Here is a 22616-nt window from a genome sequence, read left to right as displayed (position 1 = left end):
AGGGTTTCCGGCTGATTCGTTTCCCACGGGGAACGGAGAATTTACCCGCTGTTTGGAAAATGTTTTTTCAATTTTTTTTTTCTCCAAAAAGAAAAAAAAATACAAGTTTTATTGCTAAAAAATAATTTTCTGTTATGAAAAAAGTGTTTTCAAATAACATCGTAACTTGTTTTTAAAGAATTATTTTACAAAATAATTATATAAATATAAAAAGTGATTAAATATAAAACACTACTTAAAGTTATTTCTAAAATTTATTTTAAAACATATAATAAAAAATAGATTAAAAACATTTCAAGTTTTTAAACATAATTTTGTTTTACAAAATATTAAAAAATAACTTAAAAAAATTATTTTTAAAAACACTTTGCAAACAAAATCTTATATTTACCTCTACATACTTAGAATGTGTTTATGGATGATTTTAGGAAATATTTTTAATATTTTTTACATTTAAAAAATTTTATCTTTCAAGTATTAGAATACTAAAAACACTTATTAAAATCATCCACAAAGTATTCTTATTTTACACATTCATTTTATTTATAGATCCATTTTAAAACATTAATCTCATTAATACATTCATTTAAAAAATTTAATATATCTAAAATACTTTCCTCATTATTCTTTTCCACATTTACCTTCTTTTGTTAAGATTTTTTTTCTTAATAACAAACCTTAGGGCAAATTTTTGTTCAAAGTTTATTTGTTCACGATAAAGTATTTTGAGATAAATTCAAAGTAAATTCCAACATTACTTAATTTTTTTTAATTCACACATAAATATTATATGCCATATGAATACACTTTAGGGTTTATGGTTAATCTTAAATTTGATAAAAAAAAAAAAAAAAATTTGTAAAGAGAGTTGAAAAGTAGTTAGGAATAATTTAGAAGTATTTTAGAAATGAGCAATCGAAAAAGTGAAAGAAAAAAGAAATGATTTTGTGGTATCCGAGGACCTATAAGGTTGGACATTGAAAGTATAGTTTTGAAAATACTTCTTGGGTAAAAAAATATATTTTTAGGAAAAACTCAAATGTATGGTAAATTTTGGAAAGTATTTTTAAAAATTATAAAAATCACTTCTGATACTTCTCAGTGAACCTTTTTTTTTTTTTGGCATTGCTTTTAGAAAATAATTCTAGCATAAAAAACATTTTTACAAACAAATTAGGTGTTTGAGAAAATTTTGAAAATAATTTTAAAATGTTGAAGAAATACTTGTAATGCTTTCTAGAAAAATACTTAATTGGCGATTCCCCAAAAAATTACTTTTAAGCTATGTTTGATTCTAAAAAATTTTGAGAAAAATATGATGGTAAGAAAATAGAGAGAAAAAGTAAAAAAAAAAATAAAAATTTGATGAAAAATAAAAAATAAATATAAAATCAATAAATTATTTTTATATATTACTTCAAACTCATTTCACTTACTTCAAACTCATTTAACTTATATTTATATATGCATGTGGTCACCATCGTGGCAGTTACGGGCAAAGAGGGATCCGTGCCAAGGCGGCCCCGCAACCTGACCTACGCGGCTTCTGGCGGTCTGCCTTGCTTTCCCCTTTTCGGTTTGGGATTTTGTTTTTGCGGCTTCTGGTGGTCTGTCTTGCTTTCCCCTTTTCCGTTTGGGATTTTCAGTTTGGGTCTTGTTGACCATGATACATCCCCACAAATTGTCGTACTTAATTATCATTAAACCCCACTTTTCCCTTCCTTTTTGTTGAATTTCTTATCCATTCTCTCTCTCTAACCTTAACAAGTTAAAACAAAATAAAATTCAAGTTAAACACATTTAATAAATCAAAAATAAATTAGGACTTTAAATTAAAATATTTATATATATATAATATATTATATATATATATATATATATAATATATATATATAACGGATGAGATGACATTAAGATGACAGGCCTTTCAACTTATGGTTTTTCTTCTTTCATCTCACATTCTATAAAAAAAAAAATTATAAATAAGTCAAATAACAAAAATTAAGTATTTAAGGTAAATGAATCAAGTAAAATTTAAGTAATGAAAATATTTCTAATATTTTTCAAAATAGAAAATATAAATTATATTTGAATTTAAATAATATTGTACATGTTCAATATTTTTTTTCTCTCTTTAGAAATAGAAAAAAAATCATATTTAATAATAATAATCATTTTTGGTAATTTTTCAATGAGTATGGAGGGTTTCTCAAAATTTCAGGTATGTAGAGTTTGACAAAAATAAATAAGATATGGGGTGGCGTATGAGTGTAATATCTTATTTTAAGTTTTTGTTTTTTTAAATAAAAAAAAAAGAGTTTGAAATAAAATAAAGTAAAATAAAATAAAAGATTGAATTTCTTCTATCAAATTTTAAAATAAAAAATATATATATATAAAATATGTTTTTAAAATTATTTTCAATTTTTTAATTAAAAAATAAAAGTGCAATCAAACATATCTTTAATATAAGTATATTATTGATAAAAGACAAAACAAAAATTAAAATCTGAAAATAATTTACTTTATGGGAATTATTTGTGTTGAAATTTAAGAGTGGCAATTCTTAAAATGAATTATAAAATTTTTTGAAAATGAAAAAAAAAATTATTTTAAATATAATGGGTATGTTTGATAACTACTTTCAAAAATAATTTTGAAAACTATTATCAGATTTTTGAAAAATAAAAATATGTTTGAAAATATAAAATGTTTGTGGACACCGCATTTCGGCTTATGCGTTTCCCATTCGATGGCGAGCTCGATTCTATTTGAAAAATGATTTTCTATTTATTTATTAGAAAATGACTTGGAGTCGCCACTTATTTTTGTTTTATTTTTAAAAGGGTAAACAAAATAAGAAAGAAAACCCTAAATGTGACTCCTTATTTGGAAAAGGTGGTTTGTGAAAAACCGGATCGGGTTCGGGGGTCAGATTACTTATTAGGAAGGTACGGTAACGATTGTAGCACCGCTCTAAGTCCCTAAAGTCGGGTCTCTACTAATAAAATGAAGCTGACGTGACAATCAATAAGAAAATCAATGAGTATCTTGAATGATCATGCACATGTGAGAATCAAGACATACAGAGGAAATGATCAAGATGCGAGTAAATATGTACCTGAGCAACGAACCACCATGCGCTATCAAGAAATGGGGTTAGTGCACAATTAAGGAATAATCTCGTGCATGACAATCAAATCAATCAATCAATCAATCAATAAAATCACATGTGTTGGGCCCCCACCAAAGCCCGTTTATTTTTGCATGAATTAATCTCATAAATTCCATTATTCGGAATTACGGAATTTAATCTTTGCTTATTTCAAAACATTTTTTTAAAAATAGAGGAGGTGTGAAAATGGCTTGCCAGAAAGAAAGTGACAACCAATTTTTATTAAAAATGGAATTTTTGGACCTAAAAAATTCTAAGGATGAAAGATAGGAGAGTTGAAATTATTTGAAAATCAAAATTCAATAAATTATTTACAAGATAGAGTTTGGGAAAATCATTTTCAAAAACAGGGGACGAGGAAACACATGGCCCAAAGGTGGCCATACTAAAGGTGGACACCCAGTCCATGCATAAGTGGAAAGAGATGGGGAATGACAACCACGGAGATGGGGACAGAGGAGGTGTTGGCAGCATCCTAGTTCCTTCAAGCCAACTTCAGAGTTAGCTTGCTGTTGATAAATTCCTCTTGTGGAACCCCAGCACCAATTACACTAAGCTCATTCAGAGAAGAAATCTTCCATTCAGAGAAATCATCAGATATTGCCTGGACTCTTAAGCGAGGCGCAAGTTGATTCAAACCCTCCAGTACCGGGCTCTGGTAGATCTTGACTAGGTAGCAGAGCTTGATCCTCCTACCAAAACTCTGTTTATCTGCTTCTCCTGATACCTCTATCACTTGCAGATGCAAATCTTGCCATAGCAGCAATATGAAGAGCGGTTTCTGAAAGCCTTGTGATCCTCACTCTCACTGTTTGTGGATTTGACTCCAGGAATGCTTTTGCACTTTTCCAATCACCATTGAGTGCAGCAAGATACAGATGAACGTATGCTTTAAGGCTATTGCTTCTTATCTCCCCAGAAATTGCACCTGAATAATGCACTGAAGCCAATGGAAAACCATGATCCATAACTTGTCTAACTGGGCTTGCATCAGATTTACTGGTTTCATCCTTGGAGCGGGTGCAACCACCTGGCCATGAGGACAGATCCAAAGCCACATGGGCATCACTTCCATTTGCTTCTGGAACAGCTTAAAGTAATTCAGACTTAGAATTCTGGATATCAGAAGCTGATTTGTACAAACTCCTACTTTCCAGAGGGAATATACGCCTTAATGCAGTAGAGGTTTTGCCACAACTGGAAGCTGGGGAGGTGCACTGATCATCTATGTCCAAGAAGATATCAACATTATGACGTATGCCATCATAAGAAAGTCCACCATTTACGCTAAGTTATTCACCATTTGGGTAACTGAATTGCAAGTCTATTCTGATAGACTATCTGAGAGTAAAGGTAATATGGCTAGAAGTTCCATAGCCTCGTGTCCTTTCTCTTCTCTTCACTGCTTCTCAATTCTCACACTGACACTCCTCAGGATGGCCAAAGCAATCTGATAGCAAGTCTCGAATCTGGGCTGGTCATTTATCACCATAGATGATAGGTGGCTTGATATAACGGGACCGTAAGGTTGGACCCACCTACTGATGGTGAAGGCGGAACCTGATAGTTGCTTCCCAAAGTGCTCAACCATACCATTTCTCTCTGGCTCTCCATATACCAAAACATCAACGTCAAACCCTTCTGTTTCTTTCCCGTTAGAGGAATAGACTCCTCTTTGAAATGAAACAAACTGCTCCGCAAGTTCCCCTACCTGTTCATGAAGCTTGAAAGGCGCTAACTGTAACGGCTCTTTTTCCCTTGATTGGATTTACAATTGCGGATTCCGGCACCACCCTTTTCCCATCACAAGTATTATTGTTGTGTTCGCGTTCCCGTGAACCTCTTTGAACTTCACCTCCACCACTCCCGTCGAAGACACGACATTCTGAAATAGCTTACTGTGGCAGTCTCTTACTCCGTGCCTGAACAACTCGTTTAACTTTTGCTTCAGCACATGCCTTAAGTACATTAAGTGTGCCCTTCACAGCATGCTCCATTAATTCTACCTCGGGATTCGCTACAGTTGTAGGGGGGGACGGGACTGGCAGTATGGAACACTCCACCACATCCTTCAAAGGCAGAACAAAGAGCTCCGTACTCCAGCAAATCTGCCTTAAAAGAGTTTCAGGTTCTCAGATGCTTTCTCAAGTTTCTTCAAATGAGCATCCTTTCCATCACTGGGATCTCTAACAGTTCCATGGACAATGTAGCCCTTGGAGAGAAGAAGCTTGACGACCTATGAAGCAATGAACCCATCGGCGCCTGTCACACACTCTCTGCCCTTCTCTGCCATTATCAAATCAATCCACAGTTTCTCTTGTTTTTAGCTCCTGACTTCCGTCCTTCAGTGTAAAGCCATTCAAATGTTGAAGACATCGAGATGAGGAGTAAGCTTGCATGCGGGCTTAGCAATAACCCGATTTCATTTCAGTAAATGAACTAACAGCAGTAACCTTTAAGGGATTGGCAATGAGCATCATATCCAATATCCTAAACTTTGAGCCAATCATGTCAACTAGTGCACAAATTACATGCATCGTTTCCTCTAGCAAATGCCGAAATCCTGTAGTGGTGCACCTGGAAGTGCTGAATGGGAGGAATGAGCATGAAGTCGGCCATGCGCGTGGGATTGGTGCAAAGCATAACCATGGGTGGTGTGTGAAATGGGTCTTAGGAGTTTGGTGGGTACGAGGCGATGGATTTGATGGGCATAGGAGCATGCATGATGACTACGTGCACATGGGACTTGAGAAATTGGAAGGAGTGGAATGATGAGAGAAAGGGGTGGTGCGGTGTGTTCAAGACTAATGAAAAAGGAATGCAACGTGGGCATGGTGATTGTGAGGATGTGGCTAACAAATTCAGCTGGGTATGAAAGAAGGTTTAGATTATTGGAAGTGAGTAATGGCAAGGCATGGGAAGGTTTAGAGAGAAGTGGGTATGAATGTGAAGGATACGTGGTGCAGGAGATGGGTATGAGAAGGTTGAATAATGAGAGCAAAGGACTTTGTGGGTATTAAGTGAGGGAACGAAAATGGATGACATGGGACATGGTGAGGAAAAGATGGATGAGCTGGGTATTGGAGAGTAGGGTGGTGATTAGTGAGGTATGTGCATGGGAATAGGGATAAAGGATATGAAGCATATATACGGGTAGTGAGAAAATGGGTATAAAGGATACGGCTATGTGGAATGGATTGTAGCAGATGGGTGTAATGAATGGAGGTAATGGGCATCATAGATGGAATGGGTAATGACTATTGACACGGCTATGAAGTTCCAATGTCTCTTGATGGTCAGGATCTACAGAGATGACGCCTCTATATTCTCGTAGTGCACCCCAACACATCTCCAATGTGCTCATGAAAGGCTGTCCTCAGGTGTAGAAGGTGAAGATCTGCCTTGAACACTATTGCCCTTGACAGTTCTGGTATTGCTTTCTTCTCTTTGTGGCTTTCCATCAGAACTGCAGCTTGATATCTGCAAAGGTAAACCCGAAGCGGGTCTAATCTAGTGACCATCTCCAGATCTGCCTTTGTGAGTTCACGCTCACAATACTCGAACCTTTTCTCACAGGCAGAAGCATTGTTCCTGGCTTTCTCAATCAGTTTGGTCGTTCCGAGGTATGCAACAGTCTTATCATTTTTTAGGAAATGAACCCTAGCAACACCATGGTGGGCTCGGGTGTACTGGATTTTGAGGGCATTGATGTAGCAATCAGCAGCCAAATCTAATATCCCACAGTCAACGTACACACTGCCGGGATTGTTCAGGGTCCGACCTTTGCGAAGCCTATTTGAGGGACACTTTAAGGCATCTTCAAGGAGCGAAACAACAGTTGATGAGCATGATGGATCTTGGCTAAAATCAGCCAATGCATGAGCTTTCAAAAAGAAGGCCTCAAAAGACCTTTTAAGACTAATAGACTCCTCTGCTTTCCGAAGCCCTTCCTCACAATGACCTGTATCATATAAGATCCCTCCCTCACACTAGACATTCATGTTGACGGGCAAGCTATGAACTTCGCACGGCTGCTTCTGGGTAGTTCAACCTCAGGAGGAACAAAGACTGTTTGAAAGTAAAGAATACCTTTTGCAGCATCAGATTTAAGCACCTGGTAGATAACATAGAGGGACCCGATATCATCAACTGAAGACCACCGATCATACAACTGGAGCCAGCAATCTGTTGTTGTCTAACTCTCAACATGCGCACGTACAGACATGCGAAGTTGGGAGGCTGTGACCCATCCCTCAAACACCTTATAGTCTAGGGAGAGCGTAAGAATTATCTGAACATCACAAAATGCCGCTTCATAATTCTCAACCGCCATATAGAAACAAAACCGGAGTTCCAAATATTCTAATGCTAGCTTGAAACCTAGGACCCGATTGATTTCTGTAAGAGTAGCTTGAACATTCTGTTTCCTCATCAAGGAAAGCTTCCTCATTCTATCATACATTAAAGAGGAAATCCCTCAGTGTTCCCATACCTTCTAAGCATTTTCATTCCTTTCCCACCAGTCCACCACATCCAGGATCGTCATCTTCTTAGCACATGGGAACCTCCCAGTCAAAGATGATTTCAAGGTGTCATTGACAAGGTTGAAGTTACTGAATTACTTGAACTCTGATTTATTCCTTTAATCTGTATCATCTCGCCTATGAGGGCGTGTATCCTTGCAGGACTTAGCAGCTGAACCCAAACCCTCTCACTCACTCACAGCCCATGCATAGAACAAGATCAAAAAAAAAAAAAAAACGAGGATGTAACCACAACAGAGAGGAAACCATGGAGGCAAAGCATGAAAGAAAATAGGTAAAAATATCTTCAAATGGGTCTTCACTTCACAGGTCATCAGTGAGCCCTCTGTTTAGGTGAGAAAGACTACCTCACATGCAACTATGTGTGTTTTCACAATAGAAGCAAGGCATCTTAAGGTTAAAAATGAAAAACATGAATGCAGGATTATATCTCAACAAGCAAGCAGTGGCCTTCATTATCCACCCCAAGTAAATCAATGAATATTCAAATATTAACAATAAACACAGGAGAGTGATAAACAGCCAAAAACAATTAACAAGCCTGTAGCCTTCATACCTGAGAAGATCCCTTTCCAGCAAGACTAGCCTGACTCCAAGTTTCCTCCGAAACTACTCACCTTCAAGCTGGTTTTCTTCCTTCCTCTGCTAGAATGTCCCCTTTCAAAAATATATCCCCTGAAGATCCCAGAATCCCTCTCTTCCGCCTGGCTTACTACTCCAGTAAAACCCAATGCCCCTCCTCACACTTAGCTTCCTCCAGAGAAGGATCCCCTCACCCCAAAAAAAAATCTCTCTTCCTCTCTGAAAAGCCCCTTCCTCACCTGCAGGCTGCAGGAGACGCCCCTCTATAACAGACTCTGAACGTCCCTTTTCCTCTGTCCACCTTTCATGGGCTCTCTTAAGCACCACTGTGATTCCATAGCAGCCAACTAAAAGATGCCATGTGGTCCCCCAAGGTTGCGACACCTGGCAAACCAAGCTGCATGAAAGTGAGCCCCAAGTGGGGCTCTACAATGTTATTAACTTGTTTTTAATATTTCTAAATATGTTTTAAAAATAATTTTTATAAGTGATGTTTTGTTTTTAATTATTTTACATATTTTTATAATTATTTTTTAAATAGCTCTCAAAAAAACAAATTAAAATAACATAAAATAATTAAAAGATGTTATCAGAAAACATCATTTTTCTTTTTTAAAAATATTTTTTTACTTTTTTGTTATGGAGAACAAGAAACTGTGATTAAAAATAGTTTCCAAATAAACTCATTATATTAGGTGTAAAATCTCGACTAGTTGAACCTATTTTCACTTGTTTAATTATCATATTTATTATTGATCTACTTCATGTACATTGTTTCCATTAATCCCCATTTCAATATTATGCATCTTCATACATTAATATACATTGTTTAACTCACATGATGACATATTTTATTTTATTTTTAAATCTAAGAATTCTTCTTAACAAAGTTCTCTCATTTTAATATTAATAAATATTTATTATTTGTATTTATAGGTAAGATTTTAAAATCAAGCTCAATTCTAAAATGATTACAATTTAATTATGGTTTAAAACTCAAATTTATAAGAAAATAAGAAGTATTTAGGAAGGAAAATTTTAACATAAAGGTAAAAATGAAATTGTAAAATCGTAAAATCTTAAAACCATTTATCATTGTCTTAAAATGTGTTTGACAAAAATTTTAATAAATATTTTTAATTTTTTTCATATTTAAAATTTTTTATCTTTAGAAAAATTAAAAACACTTCATAAAATTATTGTCAAATATATTCTTAACTTTGATTCATTCAATTGATTATCAAAATATATAGAATAAATAGGAGTGCTTCTATTTTATAAATTTTCAGCACTAATTGATATTATCAAAGGCCTAATAATTTGGAAAATTTGTGGAGTAAATTTTGTAACATAGGACAAATTTTTTAATCCCACATCGGAAAAAAGATGACAGTCTGAATTGCCTTTATCGTTTCAACCGACTATGATTCCTTCACAAAAATAAGGGTGAGTCACAAAGTGATAAATTTCCTGAACAAATCCCTGGTGGAAAGCGAATTTGCTGTTTGACCCCACCACTAAAATGTGGCAACCTTTGCCAAACACTACACAAGGCCTCACCTCAATGGAAGAAAGGGTTTCCGGTTGATTTTACCGACTAATTGGTTTCCCACTGATTTACCCGGTGTTTGGAAAATGTTTTTACTATCATTTTTTATTCTCCAAAAAAAAAAACAAGTTTTATTGCTAAAAAATAATTTTCTGTTCTGAAAAAAGTGTTTTCAAATAACATTGTTACTTGTTTTTAAAGAATTACTTTACAAAATAATTATATAATTATAAAAAATGATTAAATATAAAACACTACTTAAAGTTATTTCTAAAATATATTTAAAAACATAAAATAAAAAAATAAAAAATAAATCAAGACATTTCAAGTTTTCGAACATAATTTTATTTTACAAAATATTAGAAAATAATTTTAAAAAACTATTTTTAAAAACACTTTACATACAAAATTTTATATTTGCATCTACCTACTTAGAATGTATTTACTATCGATTTTAAGAAATATTTTTAATCTTTATTATACTCAAAAGTTTTTATCTTTCAAGTATTAAAAATACTAAAATCAGTCAAAAACATACTTACTTTACACATCCATCCTATTTATAGATCCATTTTAAAACATTAATCTCATTAATACATTCATTTAAAAAATGTTAATATATGTAAATACTTTCCTTGTTATTCTTTTCCACATTTACCTTCTTTTGTTAATTTTTTTTCTTAATAACAAATCTTAGGGCAAATTTTTGTTCAATAAAGTATTTTGAGATAAGTTCAAAGTAAATTCCAACATTTAAAAAAAAAAAATTAATTTACACAAAAATATTATATGCCATATGAATACAATTTAGGGTTTATGATTTATCTTAAATTTGATAATAAAAAAAAATATTGTAAAGAGAGTTGAAAAGTTAGAAATGAGCAATTTCGAAAAAGTGAAATAAAAAGGAAATGATTTTGTGGTATATCCCGACCTATAAGACCTATAAGGTTGGACATTGAAAGTATGTCCTTAACCAGATATAGTTTGGACATTGAAATTATTCTTCCCCTGCTTCCCTACCTCACTGATTTGGAGTGTTTCAGAATAAGCCAAACTCTGCATTTCAAGCCCACTCCATAACCACCAAGGTGGCTGTTGCTAACTTACTAGCATTTGTCTTGGCATTAGGAATTGACTTCACTTTCCATTCTTCTTCTGCTGCTCCCCTCTGCACTCCCATGGTGTTTTCTAATTCCCTTTCATGGGTTTTCTTGCATCAAATGCAAGGCGACCCCTTCTATATGTCACCTATGTCATGCTCTCTCTGTTGACAACTTGCGTAGGATGGCACGAACAGACTGTACTCACCGGAATGCAACAATGGCACATGAGAAGAAGCCCTCCAACTTTACCCTTAACCATCATGGATGCATGTTACTGACTTCATATAGTTGCAGGTTCCCTGAGTTTGGTTTCCCAATAAACAAAAATTTTTGAACTTGTCCTTAACTTGTTTATGACTCTTATATCTAACAGTAGATTGGTTACTTGTCAAAAGAAAACCTGCCCCGTTGTCATCCTTACCATGTAAGTGGATGATATAAAATATAGTAAAAGAGGTGGATGAAAAATATTTATCTAATAGCAAAGATTTCACTTAATTATCTTGAAATCTGAATAATTTTCCTTTTTACTTATTTTTTTAAGTTGTGAGAGCTAAGTTCACCTAGTTGGGATTTGGAAATGAATGATTACACCACCTCTCAAATTATGATGTGTAAGGACAGTATCAGATAATTTTTCTTCTAATATCACTATTAAAATATAATATGCATGCATACTATGTATACTGATGGATGATAGATCTAATACCTGTATGAGAGCCCAGTTCCTCATGCTGCTCATGCTGAGTTGGTGCTTTCTTGGGCTGGCATCATGTCGCATTGCTGGCTCCCCCCTCCAGTATTAATGAACAAACAGGTTCCATTGGTTCTAAAGAAAATGTACTTTGCTTTCGTCTTTTCCTGATTGAGTTGCTTTCTCCATTAGAATCAAGGCCCCAAGTGTGGAATTGCCCAAATCCTAGGAGTACACACATGTCAATTATACAACTAAAAGAAAATGAACAACAAAACCTAAAGCAATAGAGCAAGTGAATGAAGAACAAAAATGTAAAAGTAGCATGCAAAGAGTTTTGCACCTAGAGGATGTTTGTGTTGTAGTTATTTATATAATTTTTCCATTTCAGTTCCCTTTTCTACATAAAATCTTCCCCCTTTGCCTCCTTTTCCATTAAAATCAAGGTCGTTCTGTTAGACCAAAACTCTGGAGGACCTACATTGTCCACAGTTCTCTCAGGATTGAGAAGTGGCTTACTGCAATCACCATCTCCTGCAGAATTCAGGTTCTAAGAAACCAAATGGACAAGGTCCCATCAAATATAATTGGACTTGGGCAATAGGCACAACACAGGGTATGCTCTACCTTACAAAATCTACTTTAAGCAAACACTAAGGCACTTGGAATCTCTTTCTGCTCAAGAATATTTTCATGTGACCACCATCTGATGTTGCCCCATCCTTGACCACATATTCATCAAGTGCAAGTCTCCTAGACTTGTAAATCACGACTTAAACAATGGCCTCAACATGTCTTGCATTTATTTAATGCAACTCATGATAATAATTCTATTCGAGTGATCAAGAAAAACATCTTTAGCAGTCGAATTTATCCTTAAATAAGTCAAAGAAAAATATTGATGGATAGTTTGAGAGTGGTAGCAAGAGTAGTAGTATCCTATGTTGATCAAGAGTAGTATCCGTCAAGAGGTTGACAGCAATGTCCCTGTACAGGTGCAAACCTCTTGGGATATTCAGAAGGTAGTATCACAAATCTATTCAAAATGGACCAACCCCAATTGGTTTGACTTCACTGCTTGTCAATATGGCGTAGTCCCATTAGCCAGTCATCCCTTAGCATATTCCTCAACATCACTTTATCTCAGCCTAATACCCTTTAGCCAATTTCATAGATCGTTTGAGCATTGCCATGCCTGCCCCTTAGGGGCATTCATTTTTTTCATGTTGTTGATGAGCATGGATGGCTAGGATGTATCGAACTGGCCTATGCTTCAATTCTCATTCTTTTGACAATGGTCCATCTCTGGAGGTCATGATAAAAGGTTTGCAGCCTCCAAGGAATATCGTCCAACCTTGTAGATCAATTATCCCTTTTTGGTGGTTGACTCACATGATTAAAGAACCACACCCTTCATGAAGGACATTCTCTGAACAACTTTGGGCTAGAAACTCTGGTAGTAAGCACTGATTTTATTGGGACCAACTAGTTCAACTGAGATGATAGAAGGTCATATTCATGCAACTTCCTCTAAACTAGACATGTTGAACTGATTGAACCACATACATCTAAAGCTACCGGATTATGATGAGGTTTTTGCTCATCTCACAACACTTAAAGAAAAGTAGAAGTACAGCATAATTAGAAGCTTAGACACATGTATGTTCTCTCCCCTTAGAGAAAACTGAAATTCTTTACATGATTGTGCCTATTTGTAATCTTCTCCAAGTTCTTTATTCCATGTGAAGAGTTCTTTTAGTGTTTCCATTCTTCTCCAAGTCTCTTTGGACCTTGCAAGCAACAATAATGTAGAAGGTTCCATAAATTATTGGATTGGCCTTTTCTTTAACCTCTACTATTTAAACTTGTTTGGTTCCATTTGCTTTTATTTTTTTATTTCTATATAATGTTTTTGCAAAGAAAAGTATTAGCAATCAATTCTTTTTTTTTCTTTTTTTTTTTTTTTGTAGATGAATATCAACTATGGATTACACCTAGATAGAGGTAAATAAGCGCCTTTTGAACTTTGGGATGTTTCCCAATGAAAGGGCTATCACTCCCTTGATTTTTTTTTCCTTGTTTTTACCTTATTATATTTTCAGCAAACAATCAAAACACATGCAAGAATGGATGCACTAACACTCTCCTCACAATTAAAGAAATGCAAGTCACATGCAATGAACCAACACTCCCCAATCAAGAGCTATTTAACCTTTCAATGAGAAGCATCAAATATTCACGTGCCCAACCAATCCTTAGACAAATATGAAATTATTTTAGAGCACAATTGACAAAATTCAGCCAATGTCATCAACAATCCAAATCATTGTAGCAGCTGAAAATTCACAATCATAGATAAATAGATAAAGATAACCAAATGAAGAAAAAAAAAAGTGATAATGACACAAGGGTTTTATGTGGAAGCAATGCTTTAAAGGCTAAAGGTGTTCTAGAAGAATTTTTCCCAAATGAGGCAAAGGGTAAATAAGGTAGAATGAGGCATAAACCTCAACTTAAACAAGTAAATAATAATAAAAAAAAATTATATCAAAAAATTTTAAAAAATAATTACTCATAAAGTCGCAAGAAAATTAAATAATAAAAAAGGTATAAACTTTATAATGATAAAATTAATTATTTGTCATTGTTAATAGTTTCTAATTTTTGTTTTTGATCCAATGCTCTTTCATAGTTTTATCAACTAATTTTTAACATTACTATCATTATCACTAGTAGGATCCCCTAAGGAATATAATCACATCCAATTGCTATATTATGCTCTCTATCGGTGTTAATATCTTCCTATTCTTCTTCTTCGTCCACCAATTGTGGTAGTATTATTTTTTATTTATCAATAATAAGATAGTGATTATACATGAGATCAGCCATTAGGGCAGTCAATGCCCCAATGCTTCTCGATCTTTCTTTTTCCCTTCTATTTAAATTGTTAACTAGAAGTCAACTAACCTTATTTTGTAACCAAGTTAGACTCAATACATAATTTATGAAATCTATATCAAAAGCCCACAAAAGCAAAAATGATAGAACCCATTAAAACTCATCGAATATTGAGACTTAAGGATCTTACAAGATATATACCAAAAGCCTATAAAGGCTGAATTTTGGATATTTGAGGCTTAGGCTAAGGCTATAAGCCTCAAGGCTAAGTTATAGAGCCTCGTCTTGAGATGAGCCTTAAGGCATAAGCCCCAATAGCCTTTTAAAACACTATGTGGAAGATCTTTAAATTAACAAAAAACCACAAGCTCACAAGCGATTTAAAAATTCCTTTATGAAAAAAAAAATAACTAAAGCCTCAATAGCCTTTTAACTAGGTATTACCTAACTCAAGTTTACCAATCTTCTTTTGGACTACATAACAAGTACCTTTGAACTTCAACTATACACCTTCATCAAGGCCAAACTTGGAGTTACCACCAAGCTTGATCTTGGTAACTTCTTGATGCCCAATCAAGAAGTAAGGGTTTCATTCCAATATACAAACAACAATGAGAGAAAGGATAGAATGACAAGATTAATCAATCCCCTTTTTGAAAGAAAACTAAACTAAAACATGTTTTCCAGCTTCAAACAGGAGTAGATTTTCTTAGGAAACAAACACTGCCAATTTGGTGAGAAGAAGATGCTAAAAAAGGGAGTCTTAATGACCACTCTGTTTCTTCAAACCCTAATTTGGAAATTTAGCTTTAAATAGTAGAAACTGTAATGATTGTAATTCAGCAAGAATATTTTCAATGAATTTTTTATGTTTTTTTTTTTTTTGAGATAAGTAAAAGAAGTATATTAAACTAAAAGAGGAAACACCAAAAATCAGTGCCCTCTAAGTATACAGGGAGTATGCACACCACCTTCCCTAACTAGGAGCCTATCCAGTCTACAAAACTTACAAGAGAAGAATGACTCTCTGCTAGGGAACCCCTGACCCAAAACCAGAGATTACATACAAAAGAATATTTCAACCTTTGAAGCGAAAGCTTCTCATCCCCAAATGCTAACCTATTTCTCTCCTTCCAAACTGACCAAAAAATACATAAAGGCGCCATTTGCCAAGCCTTCTTGCGTCTTTTTCCCACAAACCCTCCATTCCACCCAAGAAGGGTAGTCTTCACTGTACACGAGAGAGTCCAAGATATTCCAAAAAGAGAGAAAAGGAGGTTCCATAGGACCCGCGTCTTGACACAATGCAGTAGGAGATGATCCACTGTTTCTTCTTCAGATAAACAGAGAAAGCACCTATTTGCCAAAGAGAACCCCCTCCTTTAAAGTTGCTCCTGTGTTAAAACTTTACCCCAAGAAGCCTCCCAAGCAAAGAAAGCTACCTTGGGAGGCACCCTTGCCCTCCAAATTCTTTCACTAGGGAACATAGGAAGGCCCCCGTCTTCTTCAATGAATTTTTTATGTTGATATATCCAACTTTGATGTTAGATCAATTAGAAAGAGCAAAAAACACTAGGCTAAAAAATGACACCTTTTAACACCCTTGATCTTTTATTGCAAAATTTAATCAAGATACCCATAATTTAGAAAAAAAAACTGTTGATTCAATTTGTCCAGCTACAATCTTTACAATCATTTAGAATATTTTCAATGAATTTTTTATGTTGATAGATCCAACTTTGATGTTAGATCAATTAGAAAGAGCAAAAAACACTAGGCTAAAAAATGAAACCTTTTAACACCCTTGATCTTTTATTACAAAATTTAACCATCTACCCATAATTTAAAAAACTATTGGTTCGATTTGTCCATCTCCAATCTCAAACCATTTGCCTTATCCTCTAACAACCTTAAGCATAATCACCTTTACATAGGCAATTAATCCAATGGAAAATTTTGAAAGACTAAATTGAGAGGATATATAGGAATTGATCCAGAATTGCCAATCCATCTAAAGCACTAACTGTTTTCATATTTAAATTAAATTAATTTTTCCATTTCTCTATAAAGTTCCTGTTACTATTAGGTAACAGTGGAAGGGTTGCATTGAAAAGGACCCCTCAAACTTGGCTAGAGAAAAACACCCTTTTAGTTAAGATCTTAATTAGATGTATACCAAAGTACTTAAACACAATAGGTTGTACACTCTTTGCCTCTATCTCATAGTGGTAACATTGAAGCCAAAGCGATCATGTTAGACTACACTTCTACTTATAAATCTAATTTACCCAATCATGGAAGCAAATAGGAAAAAAATATATGCAAACATTATGGAGAAATTAGGCTCCTTGAAGATCATTAAGGACTAGATGCATAAGTAGAACTCTCCATTAAAACAACATACAATTTCATTACCACTCCAACATTTCTTTCAAACCACTAAGGAAATACAATTCGATGTGGCATGGGAGTGGTATGTCAGGAACCAAACAAAGTCGCTGCATGTTTGTTATAGAAATCCACGCTTCTTTCTCTAGATTTAGTGGGTTGGGTTCTAAATATTTGGAAATCAAGCCTAGTTTTCACTAAGCATCAATTCTTTTTACTTATTTAATTGTATACTCAAGCTAACAAAAACTACAATCAAAATTCTTGAGAAATTAGACAGGGGGAACCCATGAAATTGTAGCAATAAACACTCTATGATGTGTACCCATTATGATTAGGGGGTAAAAGTAAAGCAGTTTCTATTGTCACATACCTGTTAATACAGTCTCAAGGTTGTACATGAGTTTATGGTGAACCCAGAGACACCATTTCTGGACTAGGTTTTGCATGTTGCAAAGTGCTAGCAAGGCATAGATGACAAATAGAAGGGGCCATAATGCACCAAGAAACGAGCGATGCCAATGAAGCCAATGAGAAGGAACTGAAAAACACCATGGTAGTACGGAGGAGAGCAACACAAGTAGGAGAGAGATGACGCGTATGGAAGGTTAACTCAATTCCAAATGCCAAGACAAATGCTAGTAAGCTAAGAACAGCCACCTTGGTGTTTATGGGGTGAGCTTGAAATACAGAGTCAGCCTCTTTCCGAAACTTCAAATCAGTGAGGTTGATGAGTAGTGGAACATTGATAGTAAGAAGGGCAAGAATGGCACTAAGGTAAGTAGGCATGAGATTTTATTGTTGTCCATGGTTGATTCCCACATTGTCGATGAGAGTGGCAGTGTGAATAGACATGAGATTCTGTTGTTCTAGGAGGTTGATTCCCACAACATTGTAAATGACATGGTGAATCGATAGGGTTGAGTCATGGATAATCATCTAGGATCTGTTAAAAAAAAAAATCTCCAAATTAGTAATGAGCCCAGAGATAACATCCATCTCATTTGTAAAAGTAAATCAAACAAAATGATCTCCTCAATAAATTAAGTAATGGCAAACAATCTGATAGAGACATAATTCAGCAAATAGAAATTTATTGAAATATTGATTAAGAAACTCAATCAATAGTGTCAAATGGATTGCCGCCTTAAGAAGCCACCCGTTCTCTTTTTCTGTCGATCTATTTGCCTAATATATTCTTATTGATTTCTATATATATATATATATATGATGTAGTGGATTGGTGCGCCATCCAAAACCTACCTACATGTGCCTTAGTGTTAGATTTCACCGACATCAAGTACCACTATAAAAACTGTAGCCTTATATTTGATTCCTAGAAAATTTAAGGAGAAATGCAAGAAAACAAATAGAAAGAAAAAATAAAGAAAAATAAAAAGTACATTTAAAGTTAATAAATTATTTTTACATGTTTCTTCAAACTTATTTTTCTTTCTTTGTAATAAGCTTAAGTAATTTGAAAATGCATAAGCTTCTATCTAATTTTAATTATATTTGATTTTTTTTTTTTTTTTTTTTGTATTTTACATGGTAAACCAAACATGAAAGAATCATTTTCCTTAATATTTTTTTTCCCTTAGTACTTTTCAAGAACCAAAAATAGCATAGATGTTCATGCCTAGATTCACGAGATGGTTCATTTAGCTGCTGCTATGCAACTTACATCAAGAAGGACTTGGCACTTTGCATCAAGAAAGTCTAATTATGTGAAACGCAATTTTACATGTTGTTTCTCAAACATATAACATTTTTATAAATTAAACTAATTACAGAGAATTTATTTAGAAAAATGAATATCTATCATACTTTCTATATTATTTTACATTTCAATTACCATATAATTCATCCGTATAAATAATACATAATCCACAAAACGAAACTTACAAATGAGTTGACACATATGCTCAATAGATAGCTAACCAAACTGATGCATTAAAATTTCGACATGGCAAAATCTTTCAATCTTATTTGTCATCTCCATCTCTAAAGAGCTCCTCAAGTCACCTCATTCCTGTGAGAAGGCATGGTTCAAAATCAGCATTAACTTTTCAAATAATTATACAAGCAGCAGAAAACAACAATGATGCAGTATAAACAACCCAAAGAGACTAAAGCACAGGAAAGGAACTAAAACAATTCATTGCAGAACTGTGTTTCAGATAAAACTGTCCGTAGATGTGGTTTGTAGAATTACCCTTGCAAACTGGATTTGGAGCCTTGTTCCTGTTTGAGTTTGCTTCTTTTACAGAGGCTGATCGGGTGCTAAGGGGTTGGAGATTCTAAAATCAAAAGGCTTTGTTTTTTGATGATTAGTGCCCAATTGCAGGCTGTTATAGGAAAGGCATTGAAGGAAGGAAACTTGGGTAAGGCTAGTTGGTTTACCAGTACACCTATAGAACATGGATTTGGTACTTCAATCAACACAATTATGATGAGACTGATCAGAATCATCATGAGTTATGACAACTAAAGAAAGTACACACTGTGCCAAATCAGTGAATAAAGTGAGCACAACAAATACATGAGCCAAGAAGTCCGCTGAAGTGGCTCAATTCAGCTTCTTCTTCCCCCCCAACCCCTAAAAACAGTTCAATTCTTCTCTTTTGTGCATGTATTTATAGACATATGTGTGTGTGTGTGTGTGTGTGTGTGTGTGAGAGAGAGAGAGAGAGAGAGAGAGGGAGAGGGAAGGTGTCATCATCTTTTATTCATGTTTTCACCTTTCATTGATCTCAATACGCTGGCAACAAACCACAGCAAAAAAATACCTGAAATTCAAGCAGTTCTCGAATTAGATAAAAGGGAAATGGACATAAAATCCATATTTGAAAGTAAAAATAGCACAATTAGCTACATACTTTGCTAAAACAATTGCCTCGAGAAAAAAGTAAGTGTACAGAAAAAAAAAAAAAAACAAAAAATTGATGTGATTAAAAATTCAAAATGAAGATCAAAAACAGAAAAGAATGAGAACGTGTGAACAAAAAAGGGAATTGAAGCTTCACTATGAAGAGTGAGAACAAAAATCAGATCCCTAGCTCTTGAACTGTGAACAATCTGCAGGGAGAAATTTGAAGAAACAGCTAGATTCAATGCAGTTGTTTTATTCACTTAAGCTCCAATCAATTCTTAAACTTTTTAACAAAAGGGAATGGAAGGAAATGGAATCATCAGGAATTCTAGATTTTGCGAAAAGAGCAAGGAGCAGATGATACCCGTCAAACTAAACATCACAATTTTGCTAAGTTTTGCCCACCTCCCACGGATCCAATAAAGAGATTAATCCACCTATCCATTTTCTGTGAAAAGAGCGACAAGGACCAGATTTTGATTCCCTGGGGATCCTTATACCTTCTTAGGCAATTTTTCCTTTGCAACTGTCTCATACTCCATCACATTTCTAATCTCCATTTTGCAGTTAACTCTATCGCCATAACATCAACACATTTCAAACCAAAATCTAAACCCTAATATTCTCTACAATCACAAGATTTTCTAAACAAAGAATGCAAAAGAAATCAATCTTTAATCTTTACCTGAATAGTTCCTTGGAGGAGGCGGTGGCCTCAAAATCAGGCCGATGAAAGGCGGAGTCGAATGTTGAGGGTTAAGAGTAAAAGGCGGCAGCATATGTCGACGGTGGATGCCTCATCAACTGTACCATATCCATTTAAGTCCTTGTTTAAAATTAGGTTTAAAATTAACTGATTTAGATGAGATGAAGTTCGAATTTTTATAAAATAATATATATAATTACATAATACAAATTTTCTTTCATTTTCAATATATATTTTTATATTTAAATATTATACATATTTTATTTAATAAAATTTAAAACATTAATACATTTATATAGATGAAAAAATAAATATTATTGATTTTAATTATATATATATATAATATTATACATATTTTTATTAATACATTTATATAAAAATAAATCATTTTATAATATATATTATAAAATATAAAAATTTGTCGGATTATGAGAACTTATGGATGATCATTTATAAATATGTATATCTTTTTGTAACTCCCTACAAAAGGGAGATACCTTTAACAAAAATTGATTACGTTATCTTCCTATATTCTATTATGTTTTTCTTTGAATATCTTTGTTTATTATTCATCTTTTATAGTTTATTTCATATTTTATTATTTTTCATTTAAATTATTTTCTTTATTTATACTTGAAGACACATGAATTTTTCTCATACCTTGATACATCATGCAACATCCAATGTATATGCATGTCTTGTTGATTGTGCCACAATACACACAATAATCTTTTGATTTAGAAAATTGAGATTTTTTTGGATACATGTGAAATATATAATTTGGTCATATGATTAATAAAATGATTTTGCATGTCAATTTTCTTTATAGCATGTTTTTATGATTGAAATTTTTTTAGTTATATAAAATAATATATATTATTGCATGTTGCCACATATGATATTTTTATTAATGCAATAATTTCATTATCCAAAAATAATTTTGAAATTACAATAGGTTCAACTATTATTCTCAATATATTATGTTATATCTTTACATATATATTTAGATGAATTTGTAGTATTTCAATTAAAGTTTTGAGACAACAAGATGCTTTAAATCATGATACGTTCTCTTGAAAATTTGATTTATGAATTAATTTTTTCACATTGATTTAGATCATAATAATATTTTGAATAAAATTATTGATCCATCACTACAATTAGTTTGATTATTGAAATACTTCTTCGTTATTTCATATATAAATTGCTTCACACTTACAAAATCAAATGTGTGAGATTATTTAAGAAATATATAATTTTAAATTATCTTTTTCATATTGTTTTATTGTGTTATATATGCTCTCATTGCTTTTACACAACTTATTAAGTTATCATCGATGATTAATATTTTTCCATTGATTTTAACTCTTTCTATAGGATAATATTTCTTCAACTCTGTAAAGGTGAGGTCTTTATGACATGTTTTATGACTTGTTATTTTGATGAAACTCTTGTCTTATTAATTACACAACATTGATGACAGATGATGTTAATACTATATCAAGTGATAGAAACCTAATTAAAGGCTTCAGAAGAGTTTATATTATGTCACTAGTAGTATTTGATTCCATGTGATTGACACTTTATACGATGCTAGATCTAGAAGAATCTTGTAAGACCAACTTGGTCCCTCGGGGTAAAAGGTCGTATGGATGTACATTATAAAACTAGAAGTTTTTATCTAGTGACTAGTCTACCTATGCACTTAAAAGGTAGAATGACATGTTGTGCAGATTGCCATTTTAATGAGACAAATTTCTCGCCGTTAGGAGGAGAAGAGCCAGTTCCAGAAGAACGACGTGAAGTTATTTGGAATGCATTGACTTTGACTTATCTTAATCCTCGTACTAATCAATGTGAACTAGAAGTTTAAAAGATTATTTATTTGCAAGAACTTGCAAATCAACTACCAAATGCTTTCATTGATGCAAAGAAAGTGATAAAATCATTTTCATTTACCTAGAATATTCTAGTACGAATTGATGTCCTTGAAGGGCAATTAAATAAGGTGTTGATCTTCTTGAAAGATAATTAAATAATGCGTTGATGTCCTTGAAGGACAATTAAATAATGAGTTAATGTCCCTGAAAGACAATTAAATA

At 33.5% G+C, this 22616-nt stretch overlaps 1 pseudogene; it reads right to left on the bottom strand.

Moving 5' to 3' along the window:
• Positions 1–5663: 5663 nt before the first annotated feature.
• LOC117932391 lies at positions 5664–20591 on the bottom strand (annotated as a pseudogene).
• Between the last annotated feature and the right edge of the window lie 2025 nt (positions 20592–22616).

The sequence above is a fragment of the Vitis riparia genome, chromosome 15 (genome assembly GCF_004353265.1).
Source record: "Vitis riparia cultivar Riparia Gloire de Montpellier isolate 1030 chromosome 15, EGFV_Vit.rip_1.0, whole genome shotgun sequence".
Taxonomy (NCBI): Eukaryota; Viridiplantae; Streptophyta; class Magnoliopsida; order Vitales; family Vitaceae; genus Vitis; species Vitis riparia.
This window is presented reverse-complemented; position numbering and strand designations above follow the sequence as displayed.